The sequence below is a fragment of the Epargyreus clarus genome, unplaced genomic scaffold (assembly GCF_041222505.1).
Source record: "Epargyreus clarus isolate Ecla_fem2 unplaced genomic scaffold, WU_Ecla_fem_2.2 ptg000013l, whole genome shotgun sequence".
Taxonomy (NCBI): Eukaryota; Metazoa; Arthropoda; class Insecta; order Lepidoptera; family Hesperiidae; genus Epargyreus; species Epargyreus clarus.
This window is the reverse complement of record NW_027332221.1, coordinates 2973245-2993438: the sequence shown is the minus strand read 5'-3', so window position 1 is coordinate 2993438 and position 20194 is coordinate 2973245. Positions and strand designations below refer to the sequence as shown.

The window sequence follows — 20194 nt, the reverse complement described above, 5'->3', positions numbered from 1 at the left end:
AGAAAAGGAAAAATAATGTTCGCCACAGTCCTCTAATACCATTTTACGCAGTAACAACTGAACTAGTACCAGTTTAAAGTATGTATGTATATAACAATAATTATAAGTTAGATTTATAAAATAATCTCTTTAACCCCTACCCACCAGCTGTATGAAAAGAAATAAGAAAATAAATAAATAAATAGAATAAAAAAAGAAATGATTAACAATAAATTATTAAAACACACAATAAGCTAAATAAGAAACAATACTATATAACAATGGAGATTTAAAATATTACCAACAACACAAAACAGATTAATAAAAATAGGAAATTCGTCATTTTATTGATGTTACTAAAAATTGACACTGGCAAATCATACGTTGATCAATGGCATTATTATACGATGGTCTTTGCCTCAATGTCAATCTGACGTGCAACGTCACATCAAACACTATGATAGACATGACAGATTGCAATGTCAGTTTGGGAAGCAAGATTATAGTTACAATTATGACCATTATTAATGTTAAAAATATTGTAAACAAACAGGGTACACGTACAAAGTGCGAACAGTATAGTAACAATAACAAATACAAATAATATATTACAAAAACAACTTAACAGCAGAATAAAAATGTATAGATATGGTAAAGTAACAAGAAAAAGAAGAACATGGAACATATTATTTAGATCAGAGTTATCACTTCAGCGGGGGAATGTTAAAAATCAGAAATAGAAGCACAATGAGGAGACAATCACAACCACAACCACTGTGTCCTACTTCTTCGCTGCTTTCCGAGTGCGCGGCGCACCCCTGTCGTCCAGCGGCCTGCTAGCCAGTGCCGGCTGCGTAGACGGGGTGTTTGTGGGAATAGTTTCCAGGTCCGCCAAGGACTCCACACGATGTCTCGAACCGTCAGGTGCCAGGTTGATGACACCGTCCCGCGTCCAACATTTGTGAATCCCAAACTGCTGTCTGGCCCGCATGAAGATGCCATGACGATACTTTGTTAAGAATTCGGACAGTGTGACTCCAGTGCCCTTTAGCTTAGCCTTGCCAAACCACACTTGATCCCGAACCACACCACACTGAATACCACACTGATAACCTCTCTCGCTGTCAGACTTACCGGAGCAATCTTTCATACTAAATATCATTACTAGCCTCGGTTTCACCTGTAAACCGAGTTAATTAGTTCATATAACGCAACGATGACGACCCGCAAGGCGTTCGCTAACTAGAAGGAGTCCCAGCTCCAGGTTGCGTTGCAGGAATTAAAGATTGCTAGGGACAAGTGTGAGCAGCTGAATAACGAGAGAGATGATAACGAGCGGGAACTGTTGGAAATTCTTGATAAAAATAAATTGTTAAGAAGTAAATTAACCGATATTCACTTACAGTATAGTACTGTATGTGAAGAGCGGGATAAACTTGTAGGTATTGTTGAAGGGTTTAATAAATGTTGTGAGGACTATGAATTGAAATTGAAAAGAAATGATTGAAAACCATATCCTCGTTAGAAAAACATTTGCATGAAGCCCACCAACAAATTATGAGGCTTGAATCGGTTACCCATAAGTCCGAGGAACAAAAAACCCTGTTACTGCTGCTTCTAGTAATCCCAACATAAGTATCGTAGATTTAACAGGCAATGATACAATATATTCTGCCTCTACGAAGGGGATTACTCGATGCAGCAAAAACAAGTTAAAAAAATATGTAAAAATCAATAGATATATACATAAAACCCAAACTTTGTTAAATACTCAAAAGAAATTCCTGAAAACTGTGCCAACCACAAAGAAGAGGTTGCACTTACTACAAGAGCTTAATACATGTACAATTGAATTAGAAAACAATAGATTAAAATATGAAGCTGAAACACAGACACTAAATTCCGAAATAACAAATTTAGAATCCTCACTGCAGATGATGACCTGCATGTATGAGAAAGCTTAGGCTTTGGTCGAGAGGCACTCTCAGGCTCTGGCCGACCTCTTAGAATTAAATAAGTTTAATGCTGCCCGTTTGCAACTGTTGGAAAGTGATTTTTTGTCATGTGGTTGCAAATGTGTCAGCGAGTCACAGCTGGGGTGTGGGCTTTCACCTCCATCTTCTACACAAATAAAACCTCAGTCATCACTGTGTGTCAGCTCAAGTTCATTAAATGTAAACAACAGTTCCCTTAAATACAGAAATGATAATGTAATGAATTACTGCGATGAAAGTGGTAAGGACATGGGAAGTTTACTAAGTTCTCTCTCGGGACGATCAGTATTAAATAATTGTATGCCTAATGCATCTTTCCACAAAATTATGCATAATGTATTATTAAAGCTATATTTCTTGAGTGTATCACAATAAAAGAAACATTTGCAGAAGATGATATATTTTCATAAATACTTTATAACAATGACGATTATGACAATTGGTTTCCCGCCAAAACTCCATTCTCCCGCCACGCCGCACCGTGCCTCACCGCACCACAGATTAAAAATAACTCTGCCACAGTCGGCCATCCGACCACAATTGCGCCGCAATTGACGCCCCACCTCACTTCGCCTCACCTCATCTCACCTCACCTCACCTCTGATACTACTTCTCATCTCTGCTCTGGTAATAGTTCCATCCATTTCCATATGATAGATCTACTTCCGATGAATTACATATTTTCAAATAGCCTTTGACCACGCAAAGTATTTCTCTACCCAGGGTGCATAGGCCCAGGACTCTCCTATGGGCGCTACCGGCTTGATTTAAGGTTGTTCACATACTCTACTAGACTCCTAGTGCATCACTTCATCTAGCAGGAGACACCCCAATCTTTATTTGCCAAATATATATCTGAAATAAGAAATCTCAGAGAGCGAGTGTGTTCGTTATCCGGCTAATATAAGGGTATCCTGACTGCAAAAATGTTATTTTAGACTGTGTATTAGAATTCCCACCACAAGAAAACTAAATTAAATCTGCTTTGTTGAATAAACTAACAAAATACTTGATACATTTTTTTAAAAACCCAAACCGAAGCCATCAAGTTCTATTGTAAGATTAAGTATGGTAAATTGAACACCCGAAATAAATTAAAATATTTTATATGATGTCGGCTGTAATGGCTCATCTTATGTTTGCAACTCTGATAAGTAAAATAGGGTTTGCAGCAACAAGGGTATTTCCTTTTTATGACAACTAACACCACTTCAACGTCTCATCACATTTCGCACTAACAATACTCATCTCACTCAGCTCATCTCACCACCGCATTTACGGAAACGAGGATCGAAAATAGTGTGCTTCTCAATAGACAAACAGGTGTTTATGCATAATACCAACAAAGATTAAGTTCTCTAATATCTCTAATATCTAATACCTGTACAAATCTGTTTAATTCAACCCAAAAATTAGTAAGATAATAATATTGTTTATGCATGACACAGTTAGTTATGGGAGCTGGGCGTCGAGGAAATAATTGCAGTCTATTTCGCGAACAAATTAAATTTTTATTTAAATTTAACACAAATTTTACACAAGTTTTAACAAAAATGAAATTAAAAAAATAAATTGATGGGATAGGTCGAGTCACTTTCCGCGATGGAGGTGAACTGATTCCATGGTGGACGGCCACCTGTACGTGGGACGGCCACCCGCGCGTGGGACGGCCACCTGCGCGCCTCGTCAGCGTTGGCCGTTCCGCGAAGGCCCGATGCAGCGCAAGCACGATGCAGCGTGAGAACGGTGTAGGGCTGGCGCGATGCAGCCTTAACGTGTAGGGCTGTCGCTTACACGTAACTTCTCCCGCCCCAGCTGAGCAACTATTTGCCTACGTTTAGTGCAAATATTGCGGCCTTCTTGTCCTCTCGTGTAGCTGTCGACGAGTGATGCTCACTTGAGGTTGCACACGGTTGAAGAGATATTTCAACATTCGATTTTGATATGTCTTCTGATTTTCTATTTCGCCGGTATCGCCTTATGTACGCAATAGCGAGAGCAATTGTACCCAGTAGGATTAACAGGTACAGAGGAAGAGTAGTATGGTAAGTACTCATCGAAGTGGCGTCGGTTACTTTTGGTGAAGTTTCCATTGATATTTGGTCTTCAATGACATGTAGTTTATTAAGATCTATTGCAGTTATGTTGAAATGAGCTTTTCGATTCCTTGAAGATGACAAGGCTAATAATTCAGAATTTGTGAATGTAAGTATTTCGAAATGCTGTCCACGGAGTTTATCGTTGACGTTGGTGATAGTGAATTCTGTTGTTCTGATGCTGCAGGTTCTCGGTATAGTAGCAAGGAAACTACCCTCGATGATTTGATGGCGTTCCTGTCCACATAGCGTTTGTACTTTCGTGGGGGTTTGAAAAGATAGTATATAGTGTTGATCGTCAAGCTCCAGTAGAGCCTCCTGAGACAGAAAAATAGGCGTGGGGTGACACGTTTCATCTATTTTCTGTAAATGAATTAGTGTGCTGATGCAGTCCTGAGATGTTCTGGTTTGATAGCTCATTTGTTGCTTGCATATGAATATGGTGTCGACCTTCGGGCATTCTGCCTCCATGTATGCATATTCCTTGGAGTTGGTTGCAACAAAAGGAGATGGGGGAATTATAACTTCATGGTGCTTATTAGGAACTGGACACAAACGGTAAAGGTCATAAGTTGATGGAGATACAATGGGAAATTTAAGAACAATAATGAGTTTATTGTCTACGAAATAACATCCTAACCTAATTAAATCATAGTAGAGTCGAGCATCAACTAAATTAATAATCTGATCTTGGTTATATATATCTTTCAATCTGCTTAACATATCAATTACATTACTAGTACTTAAAACAGAATGATGTACGGTACTTGTACGGCTAAACGCTAAAATATTTTCTATTCTATCTATCTCTAATCGCAAATCTTGAATATTTTCAGCTATAAGTGTTAATATTTGCGACAATTGGACATAACGGGTAAGCTGTATAGTATTATTACTTGTAGTATTAATATAGCGTGTCAAAGCTTTTTCTAACTTAACTTGATTGCTACTTAAATTACTTAATATTTCTGTTTGATGGAAAGACATCTGCTTATATAAACTTATGTGATTATTTAAACTATTAGCTAAATCTACATCATTCTTCTGTAAGATATGAAACATTTGCTCATACTGTAAAGCATCATTATAATCGAGGTTTCCCGTAATACTTTTAATTATGGATCCCAATGGATTGATTAAACCACGCTTGGTTCTTTTTGTTGGCAGAAAGGTATCTAATTGAGAATTTATTTCCTTAATTTTGTCAGACAAGTGTATGATTTGATATTTAAAAAGAGCGAAGCCTCTAGTAGTTAAGTTATTTGTGACATCAGTTAACTGAGTTTTAGTCAAATCTAATTGCTTCTGAATTTCATCAAAATTAATATCATGTAAAAAGGTGTGATAATGTGAGGTTATTTTTGCAGGTCCGAGTTTGAAAGGAAGAATGCCAGGACCATCATTTAAACTGTCAAGTCGAATGTCTTGTGCTTGGGCCAGGTGTATCAGGATCACCAGACATCTGTAACAATCCAGACGTTTTGCGTTTACGTTTCAGTCTATTTTTAGCTACGGGTGTGCGCTTCTTTGAAGTGTATATATGTACAGGTAAGTTTGAAATAACTCTATCATGTATGTAACGCGGTGCAATTTTTTGTCTTGTAGCTACCGGGTTCCTAATGTAAACTTCTTGTCCTTCTTCATAATCTATCTGTGGTTCTCTACGTGCATTCTGTTGAGACATAAGTGTGTTACGTTCAGTCTGTGAAATGTCGTGAATAATTTTATATACTAAATCCATTTTATGACGATGGTCTTGAATGTATTGTTGCATTAGTCGTTCATTTAAGTTTAAGTCAGTAGGGTCACGCGGATCGAAATGTCCAGATATTAAGTCAAAGGGTCTGCATTTTGTTAAACTATGTACGGAACTATTGTAGGCAATTATAGCATAATTCATTAAAGTAGAAGTGGATTCATTTTTATACTGTAGTTTTAATAACCTTAAGTGTTCGAGTATGGTGCTATGAAGACGTTCAATCATTCCGTTTTCATTAGGAGAATAAGGTGCAGTAGTGTGATGGTGTACATTATGTAACAGAAGAAATTCTCTAAATACCTGATTAGTAAATTCTGTTCCTTGGTCAGTAGTTAAATTAATTGGAAATCCATGATGAGTGCACAAGGTAAGAAAAGCTTTTACTATATTTGGGGCTGTACAATCAGATATTTTGTATATTTGAGCGTATTTAGAAAATGCGTCTATTACAGTTAAGTACTTTTCTTGATTAATTGTTAATACATCTGCATGTACCATTTCAAAAGGTTTACTAGGAGGTGGCACAATTTTAAATTCTGGACGAATTGGATGACGGTCGTATTTAGCTCTACTACATGTAGTACATGAATTTATAAATTTACTTATAGATTCTTTTAACTTAGGCCAAAAGTATCTATGATAAAGGGATAAATAGGTTTCTGTGATACCACGATGGTTCGTTTTACCTTCGTGATACTTGCGTATAATATCTTGTTGCTCAAAATAGCTGCTGACATTTTCTAATTCATGCTTAACTAGGACTAATCTTATTGATGAATTTTTAAAGAATTCTTGCAAAATTGGTACAACTGTAAGCATTTTTTCAGGCGGATTTACAAGAAGAGCAGTTAGAATTTTTGGGTCGATGAAATTTTTTACTGTATTTATTAAATCTTGTTGAAAATTATTAGCTGAAATATCTGTAACTACTTTTTCATACGTGTTGAAAGGTGTTGTGACTTTTGGTTTACGGTTAGATGGATGCTCACAAATATTAAGAATTAACTGTTTATGATATTTATTCAAAGGGTCATTGACAATAGGTATTTCAAGTACAGGATCTTCATTACTGGTATGCATGGTTTCACTACGTGATCTGACAGTTTCAACGTCATTCGCAGGTATTAATTCGTCAGTAATAGAAAAACGAGAGTTTGCTGTTACTGTGGAACATGGACTACTTAAGGGTTCTATGTTTGGTGCTGTGTCAGTCGACGATTGGCTTATAAAGGGTCTATCATCTGGAGCGGTAACAGTTGATGATGAACAAGTTGAGATATTAACAGCTATTGAGTTTAAATCTTCATTATGAATTTCAACTCTAGAAAGAGCGTCTGCATTAATATTAAGTCTCCCTTTTTTGTAAATTACTGTAAAGTCATATTCGGCTAATTTTAATTTCCATCTTGTCAACCTACAATTCGATTCTTTTAAGTTCATGAGCCATTGCAAGGGCTTATGGTCTGTAAAGATTTTAAACTTTCGGCCAAACAGATATGCTCTAAAATATTTAGTCGCCCACACAATTGCTAGCAATTCTTTTTCAATTGTAGAATAATTTAATTCACTGTCATTAAGAGTCCTGGATGCGTACGCTACTGGTCGGTCACTACCTATAGGTCCTTGTGATAAAATAGCTCCAAGTGCAAAGTTTGATGCGTCTGTGGTCAAATTAAACTCCTTAGTGAAATCAGGGTATTGTAATATCGGATCGTTTGTCAGTAGTGTTTTACAGTGATTAAAACATTCAATGTATTCTTCAGACAAGGTTATTTTTGCACCTTTTTTTAAACAGCTAGTTAGTGGTTTGGTCAGTCTTGCAAAGTTAGGTATGAAACGTCTGTAATAACCTAGCAAGCCTAAAAATCCTTTAATTTGTTTTGTAGTTTTGGGAATTGGATACTTTGAAATAGCACTAATTTTGTCAGGGTTTGGCTTTACTCCGTCAGATGTTATAATATGTCCCAAATACGGTGTTTCATGTTTCAGAAACTCGGATTTGTCCATTTGAATCTTAAAATTGGATTGACGAAGTCGGTCAAAAACTTTACGTAAATTAACTATATGTTCTTGTAGTGAGGTGGAAAATACAAGTATATCGTCTAAGTAAACTACGCAAATTTCATTCTGTAAGCCTTGTAAAACGTTGTCTATGACTCTCAGAAAGGTTGATGGGGCATTTTTAAGACCCATGGGCATTCTTAAAAATTCAAAGTGTCCGGGAGCAAAGTCAACACTAAATGCAGTTTTATGTATGTCATCAGGGTGAGTCTCCACTTGATAAAAACCACTAGCTAGGTCCAAAGTCGAAAAGTATTGGCATTTACCTAATTTGTCAAGTATGTCGTTAATATTAGGGATGGGGTATTTGTCATCAATAGTCTTTTCATTCAGTCGTCTAAAATCAACCACAAGTCTCCACTTAGTCTTACCCGAAGCATCTGCCTTTTTGGGTACAATCCAGATGGGTGCACTCCACGCAGAACTAGATGGTCTGATAATTCCCTGATCAATCATACTTTTTATTTGAGCCCGTACTTCATTTCTATGCACATGAGGGTATTTATATGTCTTACAATGAACAGGAAATTCATCGGTAGTTTTTATACGGTGTTTGATATTATTGGTGAATGTAAGTGGCTCGTTTTCTACATAAAAAACATCGGCATATTTTTTGCATAAGGCAAATAAATTTGCACTTTCTTCCTTATTTAAATGATCAGTTCGTAATCTGGATAAAATTTTTTGAGTGCGATCTAAATTTTTATTTTTATTACAAAAATCATAGGCCGAAACTGATTGTTCACTGAATAAACTTGCAGAAATTGGTTGGATCAATGTGAAAATCACATCATTTTTAGAAGGGTTAGAAACTTCTACATAGGCTTGGCTATTTTCAGAAATAGTCAAACAATCACCAATACTACATTCACAAATGGTTTGTCTATCTATAATAATTTCACCGTTAGCTATAGTAGTTGGCACTTTAATAATTTTGCTAGATTGTGCTGGTATTATCACCTCTATTAAATTTACACTGCCAGATTCAAACATATGGATTTTATTTTTTGCAAACTGTGTGTTAAGTATGCGAGAGCCTAAATCAATTTTTGCTTGCCACTGCTCTAATAAATCACAACCTATTAAACCGTCGAAATAATTGTGAAACCTATAAATGTAAAGCTTTACGGGGTTATTGTCATTAATTTCAGAAAAACATGGTATTTCTATGGAATAGTCATTTCTAGTAGAAGCATGAATATTTGTCACAATAAAAGGGTCGTAATATAATGGTAAATCCGAATAGTATCTTTCTATAGCTTCTGGATTGATAAAGGATTGATTTGCTCCTGTATCTATTAATAATTTCAGAGGTGGGTTATGAATTTGAATGTATGGAAGCTGTCTTTTATTTTGTAAATTTAATTCTATCTTGGGACACTTGAAATTTGAGCTGACAAAAAATTTTCGTCCGTTTGTTCGTCAGTCTGTTCAATAAATTGTTGGTCATTTATGTAACCGTTTCCCACTAAGTGTTCAACTACGTTAGATGGGGTGTCATAGCTCATGTCATAGTTATCGACGAAGTTATGGTCAATGTCATCACAGTTATCATACTCATTAGTATTAATTTCTTGGTAATAATTTGGAGAACGGTACTGACCTTGTCGGCTCCAGTCAGGTTTCATTGAAGTCGGTGGCAATGTACGGGCTTTGGGGTGGCTAATGCCACTCATAGGCTGTCCGTGCATTTGATTACTGACCTGGCGTTGGTGCTGTGTGGGGTGAGTTTCCCTAAGTGGTATCCTAAAACCAGTGCTCATATTCGATCGTGGTAGAGCCCTAAACATTTGCTGGGTTTTTGATGGACCTTGATAAGGCTTATTTAAGTGTGGCAACATCTGAGAATTATTCATGCGTGACTGCTGGCTAATTTGCTTATTAAAGAAAGGATTAAAATTGTTAGTTCTGAATGATGGTGTCTGTTGTGTAAGTTTTCGTGAATAAGAATTTCTATTTTGCATGTAAATAATATTTAATTCCTCCTGAGCAAACTCCAAGGCCTTTTCAAGCGTTGGAGGCCTCATACAACGTATGCGTGAGCCTAATGGTTCACGTAAGCCTTTAAGGAAAGTCTGTAAAGCTAATTTTTTATATAAGGTCCGTTTAGCTTCAACGGTAGTGGAAATATCATCATGTAACTCAACATATGTCATTATTGTACCGAGTAAATTCTGAATTCGTTCATAAAAAATGTGGGGTGTGTCATTACCTTGAGATAACATAGATAAATCGCTATACAATGAAGATTCATCACGATGATCTGAAAAGGTATTAATAAGAGCTGCGCGGATTCCATTCCAATCCGATGGGATGCCATTCGTAGCTAAGGTTCTAGCCGCGGGTCCCTTAATTTTATTTAAAATTCCATTTATCACTGCATAATTATTTAACTCATTTCCAGATGCCGGATCGACATATGCTAATACAATTTGATCACATATGTTTAAAAATCTAATTAAAACATTTGAATTTCCATCAAACTCAGGGACTAATCTTAAAGCATTAAAAATTTTATCGGTTTTGTCTGACAAAGAAGCAGAAATTGCCGTTCCACTTACACTTGGCATTGAATTTTCTGTCATATTTAATGATTCTTCTATGACAAATAAATCTAAATTACGATTACGGTCTCGTATAGATCTACGAATTTCCTGACGAGAACTGGGTGAACTACCCTTATTTGCTCGTAATAAAAAAATCTTGAAAGATTTTATGTCACTGTTCACTCAAATTTTCAATAAAATTATATTTATAGGGATAGGAAGGACATATATTGTATAGGAGCTGCAACCAATAGGTACATACTTAATATCTACTTATTACTCACAGAAGTAGCTTCATCTCGTATTTGCACATCGATTTTTGGATGTAGCGAGCTGAGCAGGGTTCCCCGACGTCCGGATCTCGTTCAATGGTTCGGTTTCCCGTTTAATAGCGATAGTCCGAAACACGCACAAACCGGGAACTTTCGATTGCGCCAGTTATGGGTTCTGCGCCACTTATGGGTTCCTCGTTTAATTGCGATAGTCCGAAACACGCACAAACCGGGAACTTTCGACTGCGCCAGTTATGGGAGCTGGGCGTCGAGGAAATAATTGCAGTCTATTTCGCGAACAAATTAAATTTTTATTTAAATTTAACACAAATTTTACACAAGTTTTAACAAAAATGAAATTAAAAAAATAAATTGATGGGATAGGTCGAGTCACTTTCCGCGATGGAGGTGAACTGATTCCATGGTGGACGGCCACCTGTACGTGGGACGGCCACCCGCGCGTGGGACGGCCACCTGCGCGCCTCGTCAGCGTTGGCCGTTCCGCGAAGGCCCGATGCAGCGCAAGCACGATGCAGCGTGAGAACGGTGTAGGGCTGGCGCGATGCAGCCTTAACGTGTAGGGCTGTCGCTTACACGTAACTAGTTTCATAATAAAATGTTAAACTATTATGACTCGATCGCTAGTTACTATTACCTAACGTTAGTCACTTAATGAGCACCTAGCTTTATTTCTATATCTCGTCAATATTCTCTCGCTGTACTTAACCAGCCTAACTCAACCGCTAACACTTAACCAGCAACCATAGAACGAAAAAGCTATAAGCTAAATAACAGAGTTTATTTAAGTTCCATTACTCGCTGCATTCACTTACTAGATATTATTAGCTATCAGAAGCGGTTTTTATAAAAAAAAAATACACGTGGTAAATAACCTAAACGATATTTAATATGAATTATGTAATTAAAACAATAACAATCAAAGATTTAACACATAAATAGATTTCTAATGAAAATTGACAAGAGGTCCGCTCCGCACAAAGTCTTGAATAATAATGACCGACCGGCGTGCTCGCACCGCCTTTTATACCCATTCTTGATTTTTATGTCTACCCTCTAACACGGCCTCTCCTGACACCCTGGCGTCACGACAGGCTTATTCCTCGTCGTCTGAAGATGTAGGAATCAACCGAGGCAGCGAGTGTAGTGATGGGGCCGCTGTTTCAACGGAGTCTTCTTCTTCCAAGGATGTTGGAAGTGGCCGCGGCACAGGCCCAGCTGTCCCGTCAGGTGCTGAAGATGGCCCCGCCTTATCGGAGTCAATCACTTCTGGGTTTGGATTCAAGTTTTCATCATCAATGTTATCATCAAATGCTGAAATCAAAGATTAAGTTATTCTAGAGTCCAATGTCACTGATAAACAAAATTAGTTTGTTAGTGATTGTTACAAATAAACAATAAAGGAAAGAAATAGTGACCAGATCGTTTAACTTAAGGTTTTTGTAACAAACCTAAGTTAAACATCTAGAAACATGCATAATTCTTATGTGACATAGGCATGATTATCAAAATCTTGCCTAGCCATTCATAGGTTCCTCGGTATGGGCCCTACCGAGGAAATAACTTTACACCAGAGGGCAAGGCGCATGAAACCCTCTGGCGACTCTCCGTAACACGGAAAGCTTTCACGTTGGGGGAAAAGGAGTATGTACTCCCCCAACGACTCTTCGCCACGCGAAAAGCTTTCACACCAGGGGGCAAGGCGCATGAAACCCCCTAGCGACTCTCCGTAACACGGAAAGCTTTCACGTTGGAGGAAAAGGAGTATGTACTCCCCCAACGACTCTTCGCCACGCGAAAAGCTTTCACATCGGGGGAAAAGGAGTTTGTACTCCCCCGATGACTCTTCGCAACGCGAAAAGCTTTCACGTTGGGGGAAAAGGAGTATGTACTCCCCCAACGACTCTTCGCAACGCGAAAAGCTTTTTAAGGAACAACTCAAGGTACCAACATAGGTAATAAAGGTGAACACACACCTTCAAAAAACATTTCACTTGTCTCAGGGGTCCACCTTTCCATGGAACCATATACTGGGCAGCTGCGTAAGTGGACTTTCCATAAAACCCAGCAAGTCACTGTAACTCATATCGGTGGTTAAGGAGAGCCTTTTCTACTCTATAAGGTCCACGCATGCCAGGATACAGTTTACCCAGAGATTGGGCCAACTTGACAACAAACACCATGTCACCATACTGGAAAACGAGGAGGCTTTCAGTGCTTTTCAACCGTTCGGCCGTCCTTTGTCTGAGCATTTTCCGTCTCGCTTCCCAAAGTTCGGATTACAGGGCCAGTCAAGAGGTTCAAAGCACAACTCTGCGTAGTTTTCTGCTTCATCAAGTTTACAATGACTTGTAATTGCCACAATTCTTCGGCCCACTTAGCCTTTCGATGGTTTACAGCGATGCGAAGCATGTTCAGGACTGTACAGATGTAGCGTTCCACCTGCCCGTTTGCTTTATCCATTTCAGAAGTAATGTAATAAAGCTGTACACCAAGGATCTTCATCCACGAAGTGAAGCCCATCGATTCGAACATACGTCCTCTATCTGACACTACTAACTTAGGTGTACAGAACAATGACATTACATGTTTAAATACTAGTTTCAAGAATGTCAGCAAACAATACTTTGTAAATGCATCCACCACAAGCATAACAAACCCGTAACCCTTAGAAACGGGAAGAAACCCTAGGACATCTACATGTAAGGTTTTAAAGGGGACTTCAAACTTGTCCCAGGATGCTATAAGCTGTAAAGGTGCTTTAAGTATATGCTTGTGGGCGATACATGTTAAATAATGAGAAGTAACAAACTTCCTAAGACCAGGTAACCAAAAATAACTTAAAATTAGGTTCACTACCTTATCTGCCTATATGGCTACGCTCACCATGAAAGATACGGAGGAGGCTCAAACGATTCGGTATGTAGCAAAGGAGCCTCGGCTCTTCACCAATCCGTGAATACCAGTAATACAATATGTCATTATGTTTTTCATACCTTGACGCGTCCAATTCACCTTGTTCAAATGATCAAATTATAGTTTGAGTCTCCTCTTTACCTGCTTGAGAAATATAAACCCAATTACATGGGCGTTTTATATTGTTAACATTACATAGGTTTCTACTTAAGTAGTCCGCGTGTGGCACCATGGTGCCCTTTCGGTAAAGAATGGTGAAATTAAAATCCTGTAGGTAAATCCACCATCTTGCCACACGCGGTAACAAGTCTCTTTTTTTTTATTTTGGGTGGATTTTAAGACATTACAATCAGTCACCACCTGGAACTGAATTCAAACGCTGCTTTGCTAAGCAATCACGTATGTGATGGCCTGGTTTCTTACAATAGGCACAAGGAATAGAGCGATCGATCTTAGCGGTGGTCGATTTTGGACCTGCCTCGGTAGCGGACCCGGCGGTGGCAGGTTTCGGCTTTTTAGGACACTGTAACTGCTTGTGTCCTGACTCACCACATAAATAACATTTTGCACTGATCCCAGAGACCTGAGTCCATTGCTTGGTAACTGACATCTTGTTGCTACTATGTTGCGCAACCGGACAGCGCATGACACGTGCATCTACATTTACTGGTTTCGAAAAAGTAGCCAAGTAACCTACCAGATCTTGTGGAGCTAAATTTGCGTTTATAGCTGCTGCTTTAACTTGTGGATCCATAACCCCTCGCAACACAATGTCAGTAACCAAGTCATCACTAAGACCCTTAACTATCCGTAATCGAAGTAATGTCTTGCGCGCATATTCAGCATAAGTGCGAAAACTGTTAGAATTTGTAGACATTACATCATACAAAATGTTTGCTCGGTCCACCCTCCTAGCGCACAAACATTTAAAGTCCCTTTTAAAGTTTGACCATGAACGGTCATTGGTAACCCACTCGTCCAACCATGACCTTGCGTCACCTTTCAAGCACTTACCGACGCGAGCAAGACACTCGCGTTCATCCCACCTATTTGCAACCTTGGCCCTATCAACTTCTTCAAACCACGAATCCACGTCGTGTATGTTAGGGTCAAAATTTGACACATAGTAGCTATGTGTACTTACCGATTTCAGTGATTGAATCGCTTCGACAATCTGTTCAGTTCCGTTCGCGTAGGACGGCTCAGCAGAGGCTAATTGGGCTGGTAAATGTTGAGCAGGCGTCTGTGACTCCAAAGCCTGAAGACGAGACATAATAGTGTGCCACGATTCGCGACCACTGAACTCACGATTGTCGTTCCGCCGGCTGCGAACACGGCGATAATGATCGCGGCTATGACTCCGACTGTAGTCACGACTCCAGCTACGATCGCGGCTGCTGCGACTGTGATAACGGCGGTCACGGCGCATGTGACGTCTACCATGACGTTCACGACTTCGGCTACGGCTAGGACTACGAGTAAGATGTCGTTCTGTTACCGGAGGGGTGTACCCCCTGTTGGAACTGCTTGAACGGTAGGTCGCAGAACGCTTGCTGCGTGAGCGGCGGGTGCCGGAGGTATGACGCCGTTCGCGAGATCGAGATCGACCCATTTTCTACCTGCTTCGAAACACCTCGACACAAAGAAGCACAACAACACAAAAAGACCTTACCAATGATAAATAATCGCAACTTTGTGCTTTACGGACACTCATACAAGACTAAACAAACGTTTAAAGTGAGCAGTGTTCTATCCCACTTCTGATATTAGCTATCAGAAGCGGTTTTTATAAAAAAAAATACACGTGGTAAATAACCTAAACGATATTTAATATGAATTATGTAATTAAAACAATAACAATCAAAGATTTAACACATAAATAGATTTCTAATGAAAATTGACAAGAGGTCCGCTCCGCACAAAGTCTTGAATAATAATGACCGACCGGCGTGCTCGCACCGCCTTTTATACCCATTCTTGATTTTTATGTCTACCCTCTAACAATATAATCATCAAATTGTTTTTAAATATTTGCTTTAGACATTTCTCCCAATTAATTGTGAGCGTACTTATATTAGGTATCTACTGTCAGTAAGTTACTTTTTATGTTCATAGCCTAAATTCATGCTTAGGAATATTCATGACACACGAGGACATTTCCTTTCATGGGTGGCTCCTTAGGTAACTTAGGTGAAAAGTCACATCGAATAGCACAAACAAATTGGTTGATTTATACAATAGTCCACTAACAATATTTTCCCTACTAAACCATTATGACTGTAGTAATCTTGCTCTCCTCTCTAGTAATCTAGCTCTCCTGCAATTATATCTCACCACGCTTAATCAGAAAAGTTATATCACTAATGTTGAAAAGTTAGAAAAGTTATATCACTAGTGCTACTCTTAATATTAATGCTTAACCGGTACTCCTCAATCGATAACGCTTACCCTGCATTAGGCACACCATAATGCTTAACCACTATAACTCTAACACTATGATTTATTCTCAGTGAGCGACCATAAAGTACACTTGTATATGTTTAAAACCAATGATCTCAAGGGTCCTTTATGTGTAGTATCAATTTAATTTAACTCCTTAACTGTTAATAGAAGGCAAATAAACTCTAAAACACCCATAAGTTTAAAAAGTCAAAGGTCTGTACCCGGGATTGAACCTCACACCTCGGAACAGATTGACAACCCGAATCTCAAACCAATAGGCTACCACTACTTATGTCTCTGACTTTGCACTCTATAATATTAATGAAGTTATTTGTGTAAAATAATAATTTCTTAAAACTCAAAATGTAAGTAGTCATATTAAGTACCTATGACTGTCTCTTTAACCAAACCTCAGATTTAATTCTCAGATTCAGATATTATATCTTGTTGGTTGGATGAGATCGCTGCTTAGCGATAAGGCCGCCTATTGCATACTGTTTTTACCTTAATTAATACTGTTAAATTCTACTGTAAGTGTGCAATAAAGAGTATTCTATTCTATTCTATTCTTGTTGGAGATGTCTCAGTAATGTATCAATCATGTCTCTCTCAAATTTCTAAATTAATAGAGAATATGCTGCTGCTCCACGCTCATACATCATAAAGAAGATTATTTACCAGATCCGTACAAAATTCTAAAAAACTTAACTTGCATTAATCATGCATAATGTGGTGTTGTTCAGGAAATGCGAGTACCAAGAGTGCCACCAACAGCACCATCGCTACCTCCAATTCCTCTTCTATAACCCAGTCTTCGTTGCCAAGGGTTTAACATGAGTTTTAAACTTCTGACTCTACTCCACATCATGGTTATCTTGAAAGGTTACAACTCTTACAAGTCACATGTCCCTGTATGAAGCTCCTGTAGAGAAATAAACACAACTACAGTATAAAAGACTTTCACCTTTGCCCATCCTCATAAGATTATTTGAGCGGCTTGGGCTAACATTACAACAGGCACCATTAATTGATATCAACAAGTTTTATTTTAAGTACTGCAACTAACATCATATAGAAAAGACTATTGAACTTGTATAAGTAAACAAATCAAGGCATACATACAGTACACAACACACATAGTAACACAACTATCTTTTTTTAAAATTATAATCTAGATAAGACTGACGAGCTGGCTTATAGAAGTTAGTCACTGTAGGCTGGACATCTGTAACCTCAGAAGAACCTCCAATGTAACGCCTGCTGCATTTTACTTCAAAATTCATAAGCTAATAATTAATAATAATTATCATATGCAAGCAGTCAGCTCCCTTATTCAATGTAAAATAAAACTTCTCACCAGCATATCAAAGCCTTACCTCAAGTGTATTAACAGCTGTTAACACACGTCATACTTATCTGGTTAATGAATGCTGCTCCTCTTACTGCTCATTTTATTACAAAAATGACTTACAGAGTCCCAAATGAAGCAGGTTATAAATTGCACCGAAAGCATTTACTCAGGTACGACTTCACCTACTGGGCCTTCTATTTCACATCAGCCGGTGCTTCAGTAATCGAATGTATTAGAGCTAATTATTTAAGATCTTCAGTATAAACAAACTAAACATGTTGATGTCTTCTCATAAATTGCCATCATCATCGCCATCATCATCTACGATCATCCTCATCATCACCATCATCGATAATAGTGCTTACAAATTACGACTTTAATGTTCCGACATTAGTTGGAATAATTTATTTTCTCTCATCTGGCATAATATCCTTTTTATATATTTACTCTCTTCATTGTGAGCACTTTATCCCACTTCTGAATATTAAAGCTATATTTCTTGAGTGTATCACAATAAAAGAAACATTTGCAGGAAGATGATATATTTTCATAAATACTTTAAAACAATGACGATTATGACAATTGGTTTCCCGCCAAAACTCCATTCTCCCGCCACGCCGCACCGCGCCTCACCGCACCACAGATTAAAAATCACTCTGCCACAGTATGTAATACTGAATTAAAGAATAATACAAGCTTAGTTATCTTTATAGGAAATAGGGGAAATGTGAACAAAAAGCATTTATTACATTACTTGGATACCTTGTTAAAACTTAATTTAAAGGAAATTGTAATGTTTACATTCCCCTATAGTAGAAGTTTGCCAGTCGAAGAGAATGATATTATATATAAGTTAAATATGACTTTGCACACTGCAATGTGCAATAATAATAAATTTCATTTGATTGATACTAACTCGTTTAGTATGAATTTTTATTTGACAGGGGATAATTACTATCTCCCTAGATTTTATAAAAGACGGATAGCTGTTGTGCTAGAATATTATTTTGACATTTCTGCCAAAAACTTGGCAACCAAACCTGCTTCTATTGAGCAGAATAATAATTTAAAATTATTGACATCCAATTATTTAAATTTAACATTGGATTATTTAAATTAAATGATGGGACAACAGAGTGCACCTCTGGCAAATTATTTAATTTACAACCATTGTCAAATAGTAATTCATTTATTAACATTGACATATCAATAAATAATTATGTAAATAATTCATATGAATATAATAATAATAAGCAAATTAAGAGACATATTTCAAATAAATGTCTTCATATGGGTAAACTTAGTAATAATAAAACTAGCAATAAAAAGTTTTCATCTCTAAAAATATTGCACCAGAATATCCAGGGTTTTTCAAGTAAGGAGCTGGAACTGGAGTTATTTTTAGAGAGTAATCATTATGATATAATTTGTTGTAACAGAGCACTGGTTAAAACAAGGTGAAACACAAATAAACTATATAAATCACTTTATTGCTAGTTCGTTCAGCCGTGAGTCAGCTATCCATGGTGGCTCATTAATAATAACTCGTAAAGGTTTAAAATCAAGAGAACGCTTGGATATAGTGGGGCTCTCGGTTGAACGTGTTATTGAATTATCATGTGTCGAGCTGGATAGCCTTATTGTCGTTAGCGTGTGTAGGCCCCCTAACATAGAAACATTTTATAAATTTGAAGGTGTAATGGAAAATGTTTTGGATATTATTTGCAAATGTAAGAAATATGTTGTTGTTTGTGGTGATTTTAATGTAAATATTTTAGAAAACACCACATTGAAAGTAAAATTACTTTCCTTATTTAGATCATATAACTTAGAATATACTTTTTTTGAGCCAACCAGGGTGACTTCATCCTCTGCTACTTGCATTGATAACATTTTCTATAACTGCTCTGTAGTTGAAAAATCTATAATAAATCATATTAAATCTGATCACAAGGGGCAGTCTATCCATATCCAATATAACATATCCAAGGAAGGGAACATAAAGTTTCTTCATAGACCAATTACAAGTCACCGTTTATTAAAATATAATAAAGTGCTACTAAATAAGTTGTCAGTTCTGAATCATAGCACTTGTGTTAATAATTTATATTCTGCATTTTTCTCCACGGTGCACACAGAATTTAAAAAAAATATTTTCTGAAGTAAGGTATGAAAAGAGTTCTAGACTTAATTTTTGTGAATGGGCTACTAAAGGTATTCGTCTAAGTAGAAGTAAACTTTTCGAGCTTTATAGTGAAAGAGAGAATAACTGTAGCCCTCACTTCAATGAATATGTTCGTAAATATTCAAAAATATTTAAATCAGTTTGTATGACGGCTAAATCTAAGTTCATACATAATAAAATAAAAAATGCTGATAATAAAATTAAAACAATCTGGAAAATAATTGCTGCCGAAACACGAACTTGCAGATTAAGTATCAGTAAAGAATCTCTTACTACTGAACGTGGTCAGATTACCTCAGATAAAGAAAAAGTTTGGAAAATCCAAAAGTGCACGACTCATAATGCTCATTTAATTATGAAATATAAAAAAAAAAAAAAAACTTAAGTCGTTCAAAATTAATTGCCGAAAAAACAGCTGTAGTAGGAAGAAGGTACTGCACGAGCGCCTCTGGTGGAATAAATGTACATAATATCTATAGATATACAGTCTTGTAGTTTTCGTTTTTTATTAATTGCAATTAAACGACACTGAATTAATTAATCATTCGCATTCAGTGACCTACAATCGTCGATTA

General features: G+C 37.3%; 1 long non-coding RNA gene across 1 annotated transcript; it reads right to left on the bottom strand.

The window, feature by feature from the left end:
- Positions 1-3463: 3463 nt before the first annotated feature.
- LOC140746665 (uncharacterized) lies at positions 3464-11309 on the bottom strand. Its single transcript, XR_012102795.1, has 2 exons — positions 10720-11309; positions 3464-5531 (listed from the first exon to the last, which is right to left on the bottom strand). It is a non-coding gene; the product is annotated as an uncharacterized LOC140746665 (long non-coding RNA).
- Positions 11310-20194: the final 8885 nt, after the last annotated feature.